At 36.4% G+C, this 15,328-nt stretch overlaps 1 protein-coding gene across 4 annotated transcripts in view; it reads right to left on the bottom strand.

The window, feature by feature from the left end:
• The window catches only part of PLAGL1 (PLAG1 like zinc finger 1), a 107,134-nt gene that overhangs the window by 37,239 nt on the left and 54,567 nt on the right, over window positions 1-15,328 (bottom strand). For all 4 annotated transcript variants that reach the window (XM_028121369.2, XM_028121368.2, XM_028121367.2 and 1 more), the window contains exon 2: window positions 11,074-11,110. The gene's annotated coding sequence lies outside the window, so the exon portion shown is untranslated. The remainder of the gene's footprint in view (window positions 1-11,073; window positions 11,111-15,328) is intronic.

Genomic DNA, 15,328 nt, shown 5'->3' with positions numbered 1-15,328 from the left:
AAAGGAAAAATATATAATAGGAATATTTTGTTGCATGGAGCTAGTGCTTTAAAGTTTTCAAAGACTACGTATGTTATTTCATTTGACCCTCATGCTACTCACTAGAAGAAAACAGATGAACTTTTAGCACAAAGACGGCCAGTGGTAAATGGCAAACCCTTTTTTTCTCCTGGTCTCATTTTCCATGACACCCTATCAATAGTTGGTAGTATGTAGATGCTACAGTACAGAGTGTACAGAAGACTGTGGGAAGACAGAGGCCACTAAGTCTGGGAAAGCCAGAAAAGGCTTTGGAGAGAAGGTGACATACACCCAACCTTTTACCTAGTACAAAATCACATCTATAATGTTAGTGACTGTCCCTGAGCTTGATGTAATTTTCTCTGAACACTGAATATGTCTTCCAGTGGCTTACTTCTCATGCACTGTTTTGTTGATTTGCAAACTTAAATGGATGTCCCCTAAAAAAAAAACCAAAAAAACATTTTTACCCAAAGCTTTGATATTAAAAGAGGCAGAGAGCTGAGACAACTGTTGTTTGAACACCACTTACAGACCCTTCTAATTCTACAGTTCTGTGATTTTTTAAATTACTGCTCATTCTTACATTGTATTACTATATAATACATCAGTTTAAAAGTGCATGTTCATCTGTAGCCTATTAACACTAAAAAAAAGTATGTATTTTTTCCTTCACCACCGTTTATCTCAGAAGTTAAAAGCTGGGAAAAAACCCTTAAGAATATCTAAGGGAGGGGTGCGTGGCTGGCTCGGTTGGTAGAGCATGTGACTTCTTGATCTCAGGATCGTGAATTGAAGCCTGACCTTGGATATAGAGATTACTTTTTAAAAAAAAAAACTAAAGAATATCTAAGGGAACATGCCTCACTAAAGAAACTCAGCCCACAGCAGGGGAAGTCTGATGGTTATTTCTTTCCTATGAAGGGCTAAGAGTTGCCTTTTCATAACCATCTGTATTATCTTCTCCAACATGAAATAAGCATGTTTTTAAATAAAAGACACTCAGATATTTGAAGATGATTTTGACAATCCCTTACCTAGAGCCATTATTTTGAGACTGTTGCTCTTTTCCAGTATATGCACATAGTGCTATAAATTTACTTCTAAGCCCTGCTATAGTTGCATCCTACTTATTTGGAAATATGTTTTTATTTTCAGTCAGTTGACAATACTTTCCAATTTCCCTTTTCATTTTTTTTTTTTTGTCAAATGGATTATTTGGTAAAATTCACCGGCACAACCATTTGGGCCTGGTGGTTTTTCTTTTCTGGAAAGTTGTTGTTGTTTGTTTTTGTTTTTACTATTAACTTGATTTAACAGATATAGGGCAATTTGTGTAATGTTTCTCCTTGAGACAGTTTTGGTAGTTTGTATGTATCTTTCTAGACACTGTTCCATTTCATCTGTTATCAAATTTGTGAGCACACTGACTGTAGTATTCCCTTATTTGCCTTGTAATATCCATGAGATCAGTAGTTATGAGCCTTCTTTCATTCCTGATGTTGTTAGTTTATGCCTTCTTTTTCCTTTGGTTAAACAAACAGGCCATGATGAGTCCTTGATGAGTTTACCACTTTATCATTATGAAAGAATCATCTTTATACCTGGCAATATTTTTTGCTCTAATTCCTACTTAGAAGTTAGACACTCCAAGCTAAAAAAAAAAAACTTAGTACTAAATACATACTGTTTTCCATCCCTTACCGTATCATCTGTGTCTTTAGATAGATGAGGTCCATTTTTTGCAGGCAGCATATAGTTAATTCATTTTCTTCTTTAAAAAAAAAAAAAAATCTAAGCTGACCTTCATTGCCTTTTAACTAGAGTACTTACACCATTTATATTTAATATGATTATTGATACGGTTAGGTTGAAATGTACATCTTACTACCCATCTATTCTTCATTTCCCTTTTCCTTTTTTTCCCTGCCTTCTTTTGGACTATTTTTTTCTGATTTAATTTTATCTCCTTTGGCTTATAACTCTTTCTTTTGAGGTGTTGGTGGTTGATTTAGGGTTTTTTGTTATATTCTTAACACAATGTACCTTCAAGGGATATTACACCTCTTCACATATAGTATAAAAACCTTAAGGGCACCTGGGTGGCTCAGTCGGTTAAGCATCTGCCTTCGGCTCAGGTCATAATCCCAGGGTCCTGGGATTGAGCCCCGCATCAAGCTCCTTGCTCAGTGGGGAGTCTGTTTCTCCCTCTCCCTCTGCCCCTGCCCCCACTCGTGCTCTCTCATATGCTCTCTCTAAATAATAAAATCTTAAAAAAAAAAAAACCTATACCACATTTCAAATTTTCCCATCCTGACCTTTGTGCAACTGTTGTCATATATTTTACATGTTATAAACCCCAACTACATTGTTGCTATTTTTGGTTAAAACAATCACCTTTTTAAAAAAAGATTTAAATAAAAACAAACTTATACATTTACTCAGGAGGTTACTATTTCTGGTGTTCTTTATTTTGATCTAGTATTATCCTTCTTCCTAATAGCTTCCTTTAACATTTCTTATTGTGTGGGTATAATAGTGGTGAATTCTTTCAGCTTTTGTATGTCTAAAAAAGTATTTTACTATCTTTTTTGAAAGATATTTTTTTAGCTATAGATTTCTAGGTTGACTGTTTTTTTCTTTATCTTAAAGACGTTGCTCCACTGTCTTCTGGATTGCATTGCTTTTGGTGAAAAGTCTACTGTCATTCTTTTTTCCTCTAAACTTAGAGTGTCCTTGTTCTCTGCTTTAAAATCTTTATTACTGGTTTAAACTATTTGTGATATACGTTGGTGTAATGTTCTTCATTTTTTTGGTACTTGCTGGTATTTAAGCCTCTAAGATACATGAACTTACTGTTTCTATCAAATTTAGCAAACTTTCAGCCATTATTTCTTTTAATATTTATTCTGTTACCTTCCTCCTTTGGAGACTCCAATTATACATATATTTGGCTGTTTGAAGTTGCCCCATAGCTCACTGATGAGCTGTTTTGGTTTTTCACTATATGTGTGTCTTATTTTGTATAATTCCTATTGCTATATTCCCAACCCACAAAGTCTTTCTGCAATGTCTAGTCTGCTGTTAATCCTATCCAGTGTATATTCCATTTCAGACGTTTATGTTGCCTGTAGAAGTTCAACTTGGATTTTTTTTTTATAGCTTTCATGTCTCTCCTTAAACTTACTGCTTTCCTACACAATCTTGAGCATATGTATAAAATAACTGTTTTAATATCTTTGTTTAGTAAAGATGTTTACTAAATATTTAAAAATCTGTTTATTAAATTTATCTTTATTAAATCTATCATCTCTGAGTCTACTTGTATTGATTGATTTTTCTCTTCACCACTGAATTTTCCTGTTTCTTGGGAGATCTGGTAAATTTTGATTGAATGTTAGATATTGCATACTTTACCTTGTTACGTGCTGGATATTTTACAGTTCTTTAAATATCCTTGAGCTTTGTTCTGGGCTGAAGTTAAAACTACTAGAAACAATTTGACCTTTAAACCAAGAGTCTGCAATTTGTGGCCCACAGTCCAAATCTGGCCCACAGCCTATTGCTGTAAATGAAGTTTTACTAGAATTTGGCCATCCTCATTCATCTACATATTGTCTATGGCTGCTTTATCATTATAGTGGCAGAGCTTAGTAGATGCAGCAGAGATCATATGCCCTGTAAAGCCTAAAATATTTCCAATCTTACCCTTTACCAAAAAAGTTTATGATCACTCTTTAATGGCTTACTTCTAGGATTTTTTTTTTTTTTTTTTTTTTTTTTTTTTTTTAGACAGGCTCAGAGCAACCTTTAGTCTAGGATTAATTTTCCCTCACTACTGAGGCAATACTCTTCCAAGTACTCCATTTTATGCCACTTATATTAAAATGTTTTTCTAGTCTGGTGGGACACATTCTTCCCTGACCTGTGATCTACATTTTCCTTCCCAGTGGTTCTTTTCCCAGCCTTGGGTAGTTCTCTTATATGTGTGCACTAATTGGCACTCAGCTGAAGACTCCAGGGGAACGCTCTGATGACCTCTAAAGTGTTCTCTTTGAGCAACTCTCTCTTTCTCTAGAATGCTGTCCTACAAATTCTAGCTGCACCTGCCTCCTTGAATTCCCAACTCTATTACCTCAATTCAGGGTGACCACTGAGCTGTGTTTGGATTCCCCTTCTTACACTGTGGCCTTGGGCACATCATTTGTTTCCCTTCTCTCAGGGTTCAGTCTTATGCCGCTGGTTGCCTAATGTATGGAAAGCCTGTTTTAAATATTTTACGGGCTTTTATTTTGTTTTATTTTGTTTTTTGGTTGTTTAAGGCAGGAGATTGAACCCAGTTCCTGTTACTACACCATGGCTAGAAGTCATAGAAGTCCCCTCAGTATGAACTCCTTACATTTGCATTAGTGCTTTATATTTACAAGTAAATACTGAAAAGTCTGCGTTATCACATTTCATCCTCTCTACATCATTAAGATGTAGAGATTACCTGAAAGCTCAAAAAATGTAAAAAGTGACTTGTTTGGGATCACATTACAGGGCAGCTCATGTCTCTTAGTCATTTTCTCAACCATAAAAATATAGAGTTTTTCAGAATTTAGAATATATAACAAATAAAGAGATGATCTTCTGTATAAAGTACATTGTAAAATAACATATTACTAGTATCTCAAATTATAATACTGAGCAATATTGAATTAGATTGTTACTGAATATTGCTAATGACAAGGTCTATCACCTCAATTAATCCTTATAATCCTCATAGTTATTATTATTTCAGTCTTATAAAAGACAAACTGTGGCTAAGAAAGGTTCACTAATTCGCTCAATCACATACTTATTGGCATCACAGTTAGAATTCAAGCCAGGCTACCCTAATTCTAAAACTTGTACTCTCCACCATGCTGTCTGCTCAATTTATAGCTCTTAAAAAGAGTTTTTGGAACTAAATTATGATAGAACACTCCAAGTCCTCAGTAACAAAATGGCATTAGGAGCCATTTACTAAAAGTATCAAGATCTATTCATTTTTTTTTAAAGATTTTATTTATTCATTTGTCACAGAGACAGCACAAGGAGGGGGGAGTGGCAGGCAGAGCAGGCAGAGGGAGAAGTAGGCTCCCCGCTGAGCAAGGAGCCCAATGCGGGACTCGATCCCAGGACCCTGGGATCATGACCTGAGCCAAAGGCAGACGCTCAACCAACTGAGCCACCCAGACATCCCAAGATCTATTCATTTTTTACCAAAGAACCTCTAATCAAACAAGCACAGAAAAAGAAAATGAAAATTCTTAGAAGAAATTTCAAACCTAGTTTTTCTCTGAGCAATACTTCAAAATACACAGATGATTGAGATTTTAGCTGCTTTTTAATCATGTTTAATCTAACTAAAGTTCTAAAATCAAGCATTCAAACTTCCTTATTGAATTATCTGGGAAAGCCTACAATTGACAAAACTCAGCTGAGCTTGAGCTCTAGCACTAGAATTTTCTTACATCTAAGTACTGAAAACATATTCTTAAGATATTATTTTCTCATAACAAAGCTATATATACTTATTGTAGGAAATTCTGAAAATACACATTTCTTACTTTGAGTTAGTATGTTAGTTTCTCGCTAGCCATAAGAAATGAACCTATTATCTTCAGCTTCCAATTGTTGCCACTAAACATATATTTATCATTTCTCTAACTACTTATGGAATTGCATTAATTCTAAGAGTTTTATAGTTGACTTTCAGAACTGTATAGCTCTATCCATCATATTGCCCATAAGATTTTAGTGTGGGGTGCCTTGGTGGCTCCGTCAGTTAAGTGTCTGCCTTGGGCTTGGGTCATGATCTCAGGGTCCTGGGATCAAGCCCCACATCGGATTCTCTGCTCAGCGAAGGGTCTACTTCTCCCTTTCTCTCTTCCTCTCCCCCTGCTCATGCATGCTCGTGTGTGCTCCCTCTCTCAAATAAATAAAATCTTAAAAAAAAAAAAAAGATTTTACTGTTATCTCATTTTCTAATAACTTTACTTGTTACTTTTCTGTGTCACTGCCTGGCTAGAACTTATACTACCATGTTAGCAGACATCATGTCACTACTCTTGATCTTGATGGAAATTTTCTGGGAGCTTTACTATTAATAAACGTTAATGGTTCAAAATAAATGTTTTATATCCATAATAAGTACTATTCCTAAAAGATGACCAGAAATGGGTGTTAAATGTTATTAAATGTCCCATAGGACGCTAAGTTCACACTTTATTTTTTTTCTTAATTTTTTAAAAATTTATTTTATTTGACAGAGAGAGAGACAGTGAGAGAGGGAACACAAGCCAGGGGAGTGGGAGAGGGAGAAGCAGGCTTCCCGCGGAGCAGGGAGCCTGATGCGGGGCTCGATCCCTGGACGCTGGGATCATGACCTGAGCAGAAGGCAGCCGCTTAATGACTGAGCCACCCAAGTGCCCCTAAGTTCACACTTTAAAAAAATTATTGTACAGTGTATTTATGCATAAGATTCCCAAATGTTGAACCATTTTTGTACTCTTAGGGTAAGTCCCATTTGGTCAGAGTAGATAGTTCTTTTTAAAATCTTATTTGCAGATTTTTACATTTATTCTCATAACTGACAATATTTTAAAATTTTTGCATTGGCCATTATGTTTTAATGAGGGTTATATAAGTCTCTTGAATATATCTATTTTATCTTTCTGAGCTGTGGAAGTCATGTAGCATGTAAGTAACTATTACATGAACATTAGGAAGAATTTATCAATCTGACAGGCAAACTAGGTCAAAATAAACTTTAGTGTCTTACACACTGAAAGTTTCAAAGATTATTTATATAGAACTTTATGTAGTATTCACTTAAAACTTTCTTATTCTCCCCTGCATCTGCTCTAATATTCTTTTTGTGTTTTTTTGGTCACCTAGTATATGGGCAATTTTTGTAAGTGTTCCAAAGGCATTATAGTGTATGGCTGTAGCTCTCTTTTTGTCTAATGGTCTGTTAACAGTTAAAAGGACCCATAACAAGATGGGAATTATTTCTTTATTGCCACCTCCAGTCAGAAAAATCGAAGTCCCATGGAAAACTCCAGTCGGCCTGGCTTGGATCACATGCCCATCCCAGGACTAGAATACCAGAAGGACAAGATACAAAGACTGCCCCGATGTGAGTCACGTACCCATCTTTGTGGTCAGGAGGCAACAAGAGAAAGGCATGTTAGGCAGTCAGTACCTACTACACAATCCTTTTCCCATATTCCACTTTCCTCTTTCTGAACAAAACACACAAAGTTCCCTTCCTTGTGGAGTTCATTGTCAAAGGAAGGTAAGACAAACAAACAAAATATATACCAGATGGTGATTTAAAACTAAAGTACTGAAGAGATAAAGAGCACTAAGAGGGTAAGGCAAGGAGAAGTAGTGGCAATTCAAAACAGGCTGGTCAGGAAAGGCCTAGGTGCAATGACAATTTAGCAAAGACCTGAAGGAGGTAAGAAGCAAGCCTTATGGCTTTCTGTGGCAACAATAACTGCAAAACCCCTACCTGGAACAAGAATATTGGTATGGCTAAAGCAGGGAGTGAGGGGGAGCAGTAAAAGGTTAGGTCAGAAGTAATGGGGGCCCATATTAAGTTTATAAACCTCTATAAAGAGAAGCACTGGCTGGAGTCATTAGAGCAGAAAAGTAACATGATCAGAGTTAAGAGTTTTAAATAATTTATCTGGCTGCTGTTTGGAGAATAGATTATAGGGGAGAAAGTATAAAAGCAGGGAGACCAGTAAGAAGGCTATTTTAATAGAAAAAATGATGAAGGTTTGGACCAGTATGATAGTGGAAGAGGTAGTAAGAAGCAGTTCTTTTCTGGATATATCTAAGGTAGAGCTGATAGTATTTCCTGATAGCTAGATATGTAGAAGGTGAGAAAAAGAAGAAATGATAATGGTGCTAAAGAGTATCGCTTAAGAAAATGGAGGAATAGAGTCACCATTTACAGAGATTAGGAAGAGTAAGGAAGAAGAAAGTCTGGATGAGAGTGGAGAGGAGCCTAACTGTGGACATGTTAGGTCTGATATGCCTATAAGACATTCAGCATTTGGATCTTTAAATGTGGAGTTCAGGAGAGAGGTTTATACTGGAGATATAAATTTGGTAGTTACCAGTGTATGTGTGTAGTTAAAGCCATGAAACTGAATCAGCTTAGCTAGGGAGCGAATGTAGGCAGAGAGACACCACGCAGGAACTGCCCTGGGTCACCCAGTGTTCGGAAGTCAGGGCAATGAAGAGATATTTGAACTACAGACTGATATAGGTGGTCATGGTAACTGGAAGGCAGCTGGGGAAGTGTGGAGACTCATAACACTAGGGAGGAATGTGATTGGCTGGGTCAATTCTACTGGTAGGTCCCGTAAGATGAGGACTGAGAACTGTCAGATTTGCAACATGGAGGTCACTGCTGACACTCAAGACAGTTTTGGTAGAATGGTGAGAATCAAGCCTGACTGAAATGGGATCAAGATAGATTGAACAGAAAGACTGAAAAATTGTGTAAAAGGAAATGGAAATGAGATGGATTGGTAACTAGGGGGAATGGGAGTTAAATAATTAAGTAAAGGAAGGGGGAAATCCATAATGCAGGGGAGAAAAGGGACAACTGCTATAGCAATATCCTTGAGAAGGGGAAAGGAAAAAGAATCTAAGCACGTAAGTATAAGAGTAAGCTTTAGACTAGATCGGTGCAGCTCACCCAGGGGGAAGAAGAGAAGGCACAATGTAAGGTACAGGTGCAGGTGGTTGGGCAGATGTGATGCTGGGTGCTTGTGGAAGTTCTCTTTTGGGTATTTTTATTTGATCAGTGAAAAAGGAAACAGGGTCATCAGGTGAAAAGGAGAATAGGAGAAGAGGAACTGGAAGTTTACAGAGAAATAGGTTTTAAATATTATCCTAGGAATTAATTGTCCAAATTGCCAGAACATATTAGGGCCCCCCTGAGATTCGTAATCAAAATAGTTAAAGTAAGACTAGTGAGCATGGCTAGGCACTTTTCTCCAGCTGTGTTTAGCTGGGCAGCTGCAGGCATGGAAGAGACAGACTATGTCTTTGGGATTTAGATAGCTAAGGGCAACAAAGCAAGAAGGAGGGATAAGAGAGAGGGATAAATGGGTGATTTTAATGATAGCGTAGAGGCTGCTGACATTGAGTAAGGAAATGTCCAGGTGGAGTTAAAAATTTGTTGGTGGGAGTGGGGACTGGGGGAGCATGGGATGCTTAAAATCAAGATCATGGAGGGAAACAGTTATTGCTAATGACTAAGTCCACAATATGACCGTGGGAGGACATGGCTGAAGTCGTTCGGGAAATAAGATCATTGAATGAGAGGAAGTTAAGGAAGTGAGAAATCAGGGTATTGGAAGGACCCCAGGGTGGCCATAAAATCACCAAGAATTAGGACACATTGGTCTTGGAGAGGAGGACAGTGAGCCAGGAGCTAAATCTTCAAGAAATGGGAGTGATGTGGGAATTAGTAGGTGACTACAACAAGGAAGAATACATGTTTTTACTTTCAAGATAAAAAAAATTGTTTTATATCTATAATATTAATGCTTAGTTGCATGTCAACGGTTTTACGATACTTCAGTCTTTTTATGTTATATTTCTTCCATTCTAACTCCAATGTCCTTATTTTCTTTTGCCATCGTTGTGAAAAATGTACAAGAGATCCTGTCATTTTTACCAATTTCCTAAATTTTAAAGCATTTTTCCCCAAAAATGTTTCATGGGGCACCAGTCTTATGGCATATTTGCTGACACTGGGGTTATATTGAGAAATATGTTTGAGAAACACCATAGACCATAGGCTCTCTTAGATAATCAGTTGTTGGAAATAAGTCTAATTTAACTCAGTTTTTTTCCCCAAATTTACATGACCATAGGTCCCTTTCCCATATAACATCAGTTAACATCCAAAGGAACGAATATTCCAAGGCATATACTTTGGGGAAGTCTGTATTAGAGGTGTCTTCCTAGTGGCCTCAAAATAGGTGAAACAAAACCTGATTTGATTCAAACCGATTTAGACACTGTCAGAGAATGCAAATCCCCCAAATGTTACTTTGTTAACAATATTATCCTCCATTGCTAACATGATGAAAAACAAAGCCATCTTCAGACAATATTTCTCAAAGATGTCCTTAAAATTAGTTTAGCATATTTCAGTTCTTCATCAAAATGACAACATAGATAAATCAAAACTACTGACTGCACATTATGGTTCATAACCTTATTGTTTCCATACTGGCAACACAGTCTCTTTTCTAAGAAAGTGGCTGAGTAAAACCCACTTAATAATGTAATATGTTTTCAGTTATATAGAGAATAATTTATTTTCTCAGGTTAAAAATGTTTGTCCAAATTTTCCTACTTCAAATGTTTGCATTTCATGGAATTAAAAAAAAAAAAGCCCTACCCATTGTTAAAACAGGAGTTCTAATTTTGTTTAATATACAACAAAGAAAAAGTTACAAAATAGAAAGATAGCTACTTCAAATGATAAAGTGGGAATAAAGTTAAATTCTCCCAGCCTGGAATCCTGCCCTCATTTCATCTAATTGCCAGATTTTCACATGTAAATGAAGAATTCATTTTATCTCACTAGTCAAACCACTTACACCAGTGGCTTTCTCCCAGGGTGCTGTGTCCCTCTTATCAGCCACCAAGATGTTCTGTGTGAAGACTGTGATGTCCAACAGGATGGATGTATATACAACCTCAGCTCCACAGATGGCACTTTACTCCCGCTAATCATAACCCTGGAAGGAAGTCACTCCACAGAAACAGATGGCACCAGCCTAAGATGTGTAATTCAAACTTCCTCAGTGTAACTATCACCTAATGGTATCAGAAAAAGTGAAACAGACCTGAAAATAACGTTAAGAACCAAGTAATAGAGTTTTGCTCCAATTTTTGCTCCAGGTGCTCTAGAAAAGCACTCTTATGTAATTAGAAAATACAAAATGTTGAGGGTGGAGAATAAAAAAAATTAAAATGTCAACTTACAAAACCAATGAGGATTTATCAACGAGGCAGAAACAACCTAAAAAACAAAAACAAAAAATATTAAAAATCATTTAATAGTTTTATATAATAGTTGCACATGCATTTTTTAATTTTACTGCAATAACTGTATCATACATGATTTTGAGAGAGATCTTGAGTACCCTTTGCTCAGTTTCCCCCAATGATAACTTTTCACAAAACTAAAGTAGAATATCACAATAAATATATTTATATTACCACAATCCACTGGTCTTTTCAGATTTCCCAGTTTCATTATGCTTATTTGTATATGCATTTAGTTCTACAGAACTTTATTACCTGTAGGTTCACATATCTACCACCACAGTCAAGATACCAAAGAGTTCCATCACTACAAGGATCCCTCAATGTTGCCTTTTTATAAGTACACCCACCCCCCTCCCCACAACCCCCTTCTGTCCCTAACCTCTTATACATCTTTTTTTTTTTTTTTTTAAGATTTATTTGACAGGGAGAGACACAGCAAGAGAGGGAACACAAGCAGGGAGAGTGGGAGAGGGAGAAGCAGGCTTCCTGCCCAGCAGGGAGCGTGATGCGGAGCTTGATCCCAGGACCCCGGGATCACGACCTGAGCCGAAGGCAGACGCCTAACGACTGAGCCACCCAGGTGCCCTTATATATCTATCTTTAACATTAAAACAGCAACACCCATTTGTGAGTGATAAGTATTTTACTTACTGGGCATAAAAGACTATACTACCTAGTATATGTCAAATCATGAATAAAGAGTTCCATTTTTCTGCATTAAAGAATACGTTTTAATTAAAGGGAAAAAGTCTCTGGAGAGAATTTTTTTTTTTACTCGTTGTTATCGTAACAAACTATTCACTTCAAAAGTCAAAAGGGGAAAGGTAAGCTAACAGTATTGCCTGAATTCAGATTCCATACTTTCAAACATCTATTTTAAAAGACTTCATTCCTTTAGAGCAGTTTTAGGTTTATAACAAAATTGAGGGGAAGATGTTTTTAGTTTCAAATTCCATTTGTTCAACAACTGGTATATAGGAAAGTGACTGTCATATATTAGCCTTATATCCTGCAAACTTGCTATTAATTACTTATTAGTTCCAGGTTTTTTGTCTGTCAATTCTTCTGGTTTTTCTACACAAATAATATCATGTGAACAAAGATAGTTTTATTTCTTCCTTCCCAATCTGTATATCTTTTATTTCCTTGTCTTAATTGCATTAGCTAGGAATTCCAGTACGTTGTTGAAAAGAAACAATGAGACCATCTTGCCTCATTTCTGATCTTAATGGAAAAGCTTTTACTTTCTCACCATAAAGTATGATGTTAACTGTAGGCTTTTGTAGATATTCATTATCAAGTTGAGGAAGTTCCCCTCTATTTCTAGTTTACTGATTCTTTTTTAAGTCATGAATGGGTGTTGGATCATATCGAACGCTTTTTCTGCATCTATTGGTACAATCATCTGATTTTTCATCTTTAGCCTGTTGATGTGATAGATTACACTGATTTTTTTTGAATGTTGAACCAACTTTGCATATTTGTGATAATCCCCTTTTGGTCATCATGTAGAATTCTTTCTTAGATTGGTAGATTTGATTTGCTAATATTTCATGAGGATTTTTGAATCTATGCTCATGAGAGATACTGATTTGTAGGGTTTTTTTAATGTCCTCGTCTGGTTTTGATATTAGGGTAATGCTGGCCTCACCAAATAAGTTAGGAAGTATTCCCTCTGTTTCTAGCCTCTGAAAATGATTATGAAGAACTGGCATAATTTTTTCCTTAAATGTTTGGCAGAATTCACCAGTAAACCCACCTGGGCATGGTGCTGTTTTGAAAGGCAATTAATTATTTGATATCTTTAATAGATATAGGTATAGGCATTGAATTATTCATAGTATTCTATCATTTAAACATCCAAAGGATGTGAAATGATATCTCTTTTGTGATATTAATAATTTGTATCCTTCTTTTCTTAGCTTCCCTAGAGATTTATCAATTTTATTGATCTTTCCAAAGAACCAGCTTTTGATTTCATTACTTTTCTTGGATATCTTATTTTCAATTTCATTGATTTCTGTTTTTGTTGTTTTTTTTTAAGATTTTATTCTTAAGTAATCTCTACACCAAACATGGGGCTGGAACCCATGATCCTGAGGTCAAGAGTCTCATACTCCGCCAACTGAGCCAGCTAGGTACCCCAATTTCTGCTCTAATTCTTATCACATCTTTTCTTCTGCTTACTTTCAGATTTAGGGTTTTTGGTTTTTTTCCCTAGTTTCCTAAGGTAGAAATTTAGATTACTGATTTCAGGGCTTTCTTCTTTTCTACTATTTGCATTCAATGCTCTACATTTTCCTCTAAGCATCACTTTCTCTGCATCTGACATTTTGATAAGTCATGTTTTCATTTTGTTCAAAATAGTTAAAAAAAATTTTTTTAAAGATTTTTATTTATTTATTTGACAGAGCAAGACAGTGAGAGCAGGAACACAAGCAGGGGGAGTGGGAGAGGGAGAAGCAGGCTTCCCGCTGAGCAGGGAGCCCGATGTGGGACTCGATCCCAGGACCCTGGGATCATGACCTGAGCCGAAGGCAGACGCTTAACGACTGAGCCACCCAGGCGCCCTAAAATTTCTCTTGATATACTTTTTTGACCTTCTATAAAGTGTGTTGTTTAACCTCCCGTATTTTGAAATTTCTTACTTACCTTTATATTATTGATCTCCAAGTTAAATTCTACTGAGGCCTGAGAGCAAACAACATATGATCTTATTCTTTTAAACTTGTTGTGTTTTAAGGCCCAGAATGTCATCTATCTTTGTGAATGTTCCATGTGAGCTTGAGAAGAATATATATTCTGTTGTTGTTGGATAAAGTAATCTGAAGATGTCAATTGCATCTAGTTGACTGATGGGATATTATGTTCAACTATGTCTTTTTTAAAAATATTTATTTATTTGAGAGAAAGAATGAGAGAAAGAGAGAGAGCATGAGAGGGGGAAGGGTCAGAGGGAGAAGCAGACTCCCTGCTGAGCAAGGAGCCCAGTGCGGGACTCGATCCTGGGACTCCAGGATCATGACCTGAGCTGAAGGCAGTCGCTTAACCAACTGAGCCACCTTTCTACCTACAGGGTGTATCCATTTTTGATAGAGTATATAATATCTTTCTAACCAGAAACCTCTAAGCTCTAAGAGCTTACCATGGCATAATCTAGGTATTTTATATATATTATCTCATTTAATCTTCATAACAACCCTACAAGGGATGCACCATATTATCCCTTTTTGGCCCATGAGGAAACTCAGACACCAAATGTTTTAGTAAGTTGCCCAAGATCACATAATCAGCAAATGACTGATCCTGACACCTGGGTCCAGGTTTTAAGCATCTAGGCTATATGATCTCTCAAAGAAACCTAGGATGATGAAATCAAGTTATTTTGTGTTACCATTAATTTCTATGACAAACAGTGAAAATTTTCCAAGTCTTGGTAAGAGTAATTACTCCTAAGTGCTAATGTCCCTTTTACTTATGGTTGCTAAACACAATAACCTTGGCAGATACAGTATAAGCACAATACTTGTATGGTTATTCTGTGGTTCTTCATTCTAAAACATTCCACAAAACTGACTGAATTTTTTTCATGTTTCTTTGCATGTTACCACAAGTATAACATTTATGTTCATGTTCACTGTTTTCTTAAATTTTTAAATTCTTAATAGAGGCTATATTTGTACAACTAGGTTTGTAAATAACTACAGAGGAACATGCAAGAAATGCCTTTAATGAGCATAATCATGAGCACAAAGACAATGGCAGGTAGGCTCTACTTCACCAGAGTTTCTGGTTTTCAGGAACCTGGACTCTGACATGGGAAGGGAATGAAGACCTTCACTGGAAGGTAGGACCCATCATCAGAGAATATTATGAGCACTTTCCTTTAAACTTCATTTACCTACCGGGAAGATGATATAACTTATTAACCTACGTTAAAGTTTTTAAAATTCTAGGATGTAAAAAACCAACCATGCCATTCTTAGTTCATGTAACAAAGTACCATAAGCTTGATGGCTTAAATGATAAACATTTATTTCTCCCAGTTCTGGAGGCTGGAAGTCCAAGATCATGGTGCCAGTATGGATGGGTTCTGGGGAATATTCTCCTCAAGGTTTTAGACTGCCAACTCCTCACATGGTGGAAAAAGACCGGGCTAACTCTTTTCACAAGGGCACTGATTTCATTC

The sequence above is a fragment of the Eumetopias jubatus genome, unplaced genomic scaffold (genome assembly GCF_037043125.1).
Source record: "Eumetopias jubatus isolate StellerSeaLion01/CBP00866 unplaced genomic scaffold, mEumJub1_p1.0 scaffold_6, whole genome shotgun sequence".
Classification (NCBI taxonomy): domain Eukaryota; kingdom Metazoa; phylum Chordata; class Mammalia; order Carnivora; family Otariidae; genus Eumetopias; species Eumetopias jubatus.
This window is presented reverse-complemented; position numbering and strand designations above follow the sequence as displayed.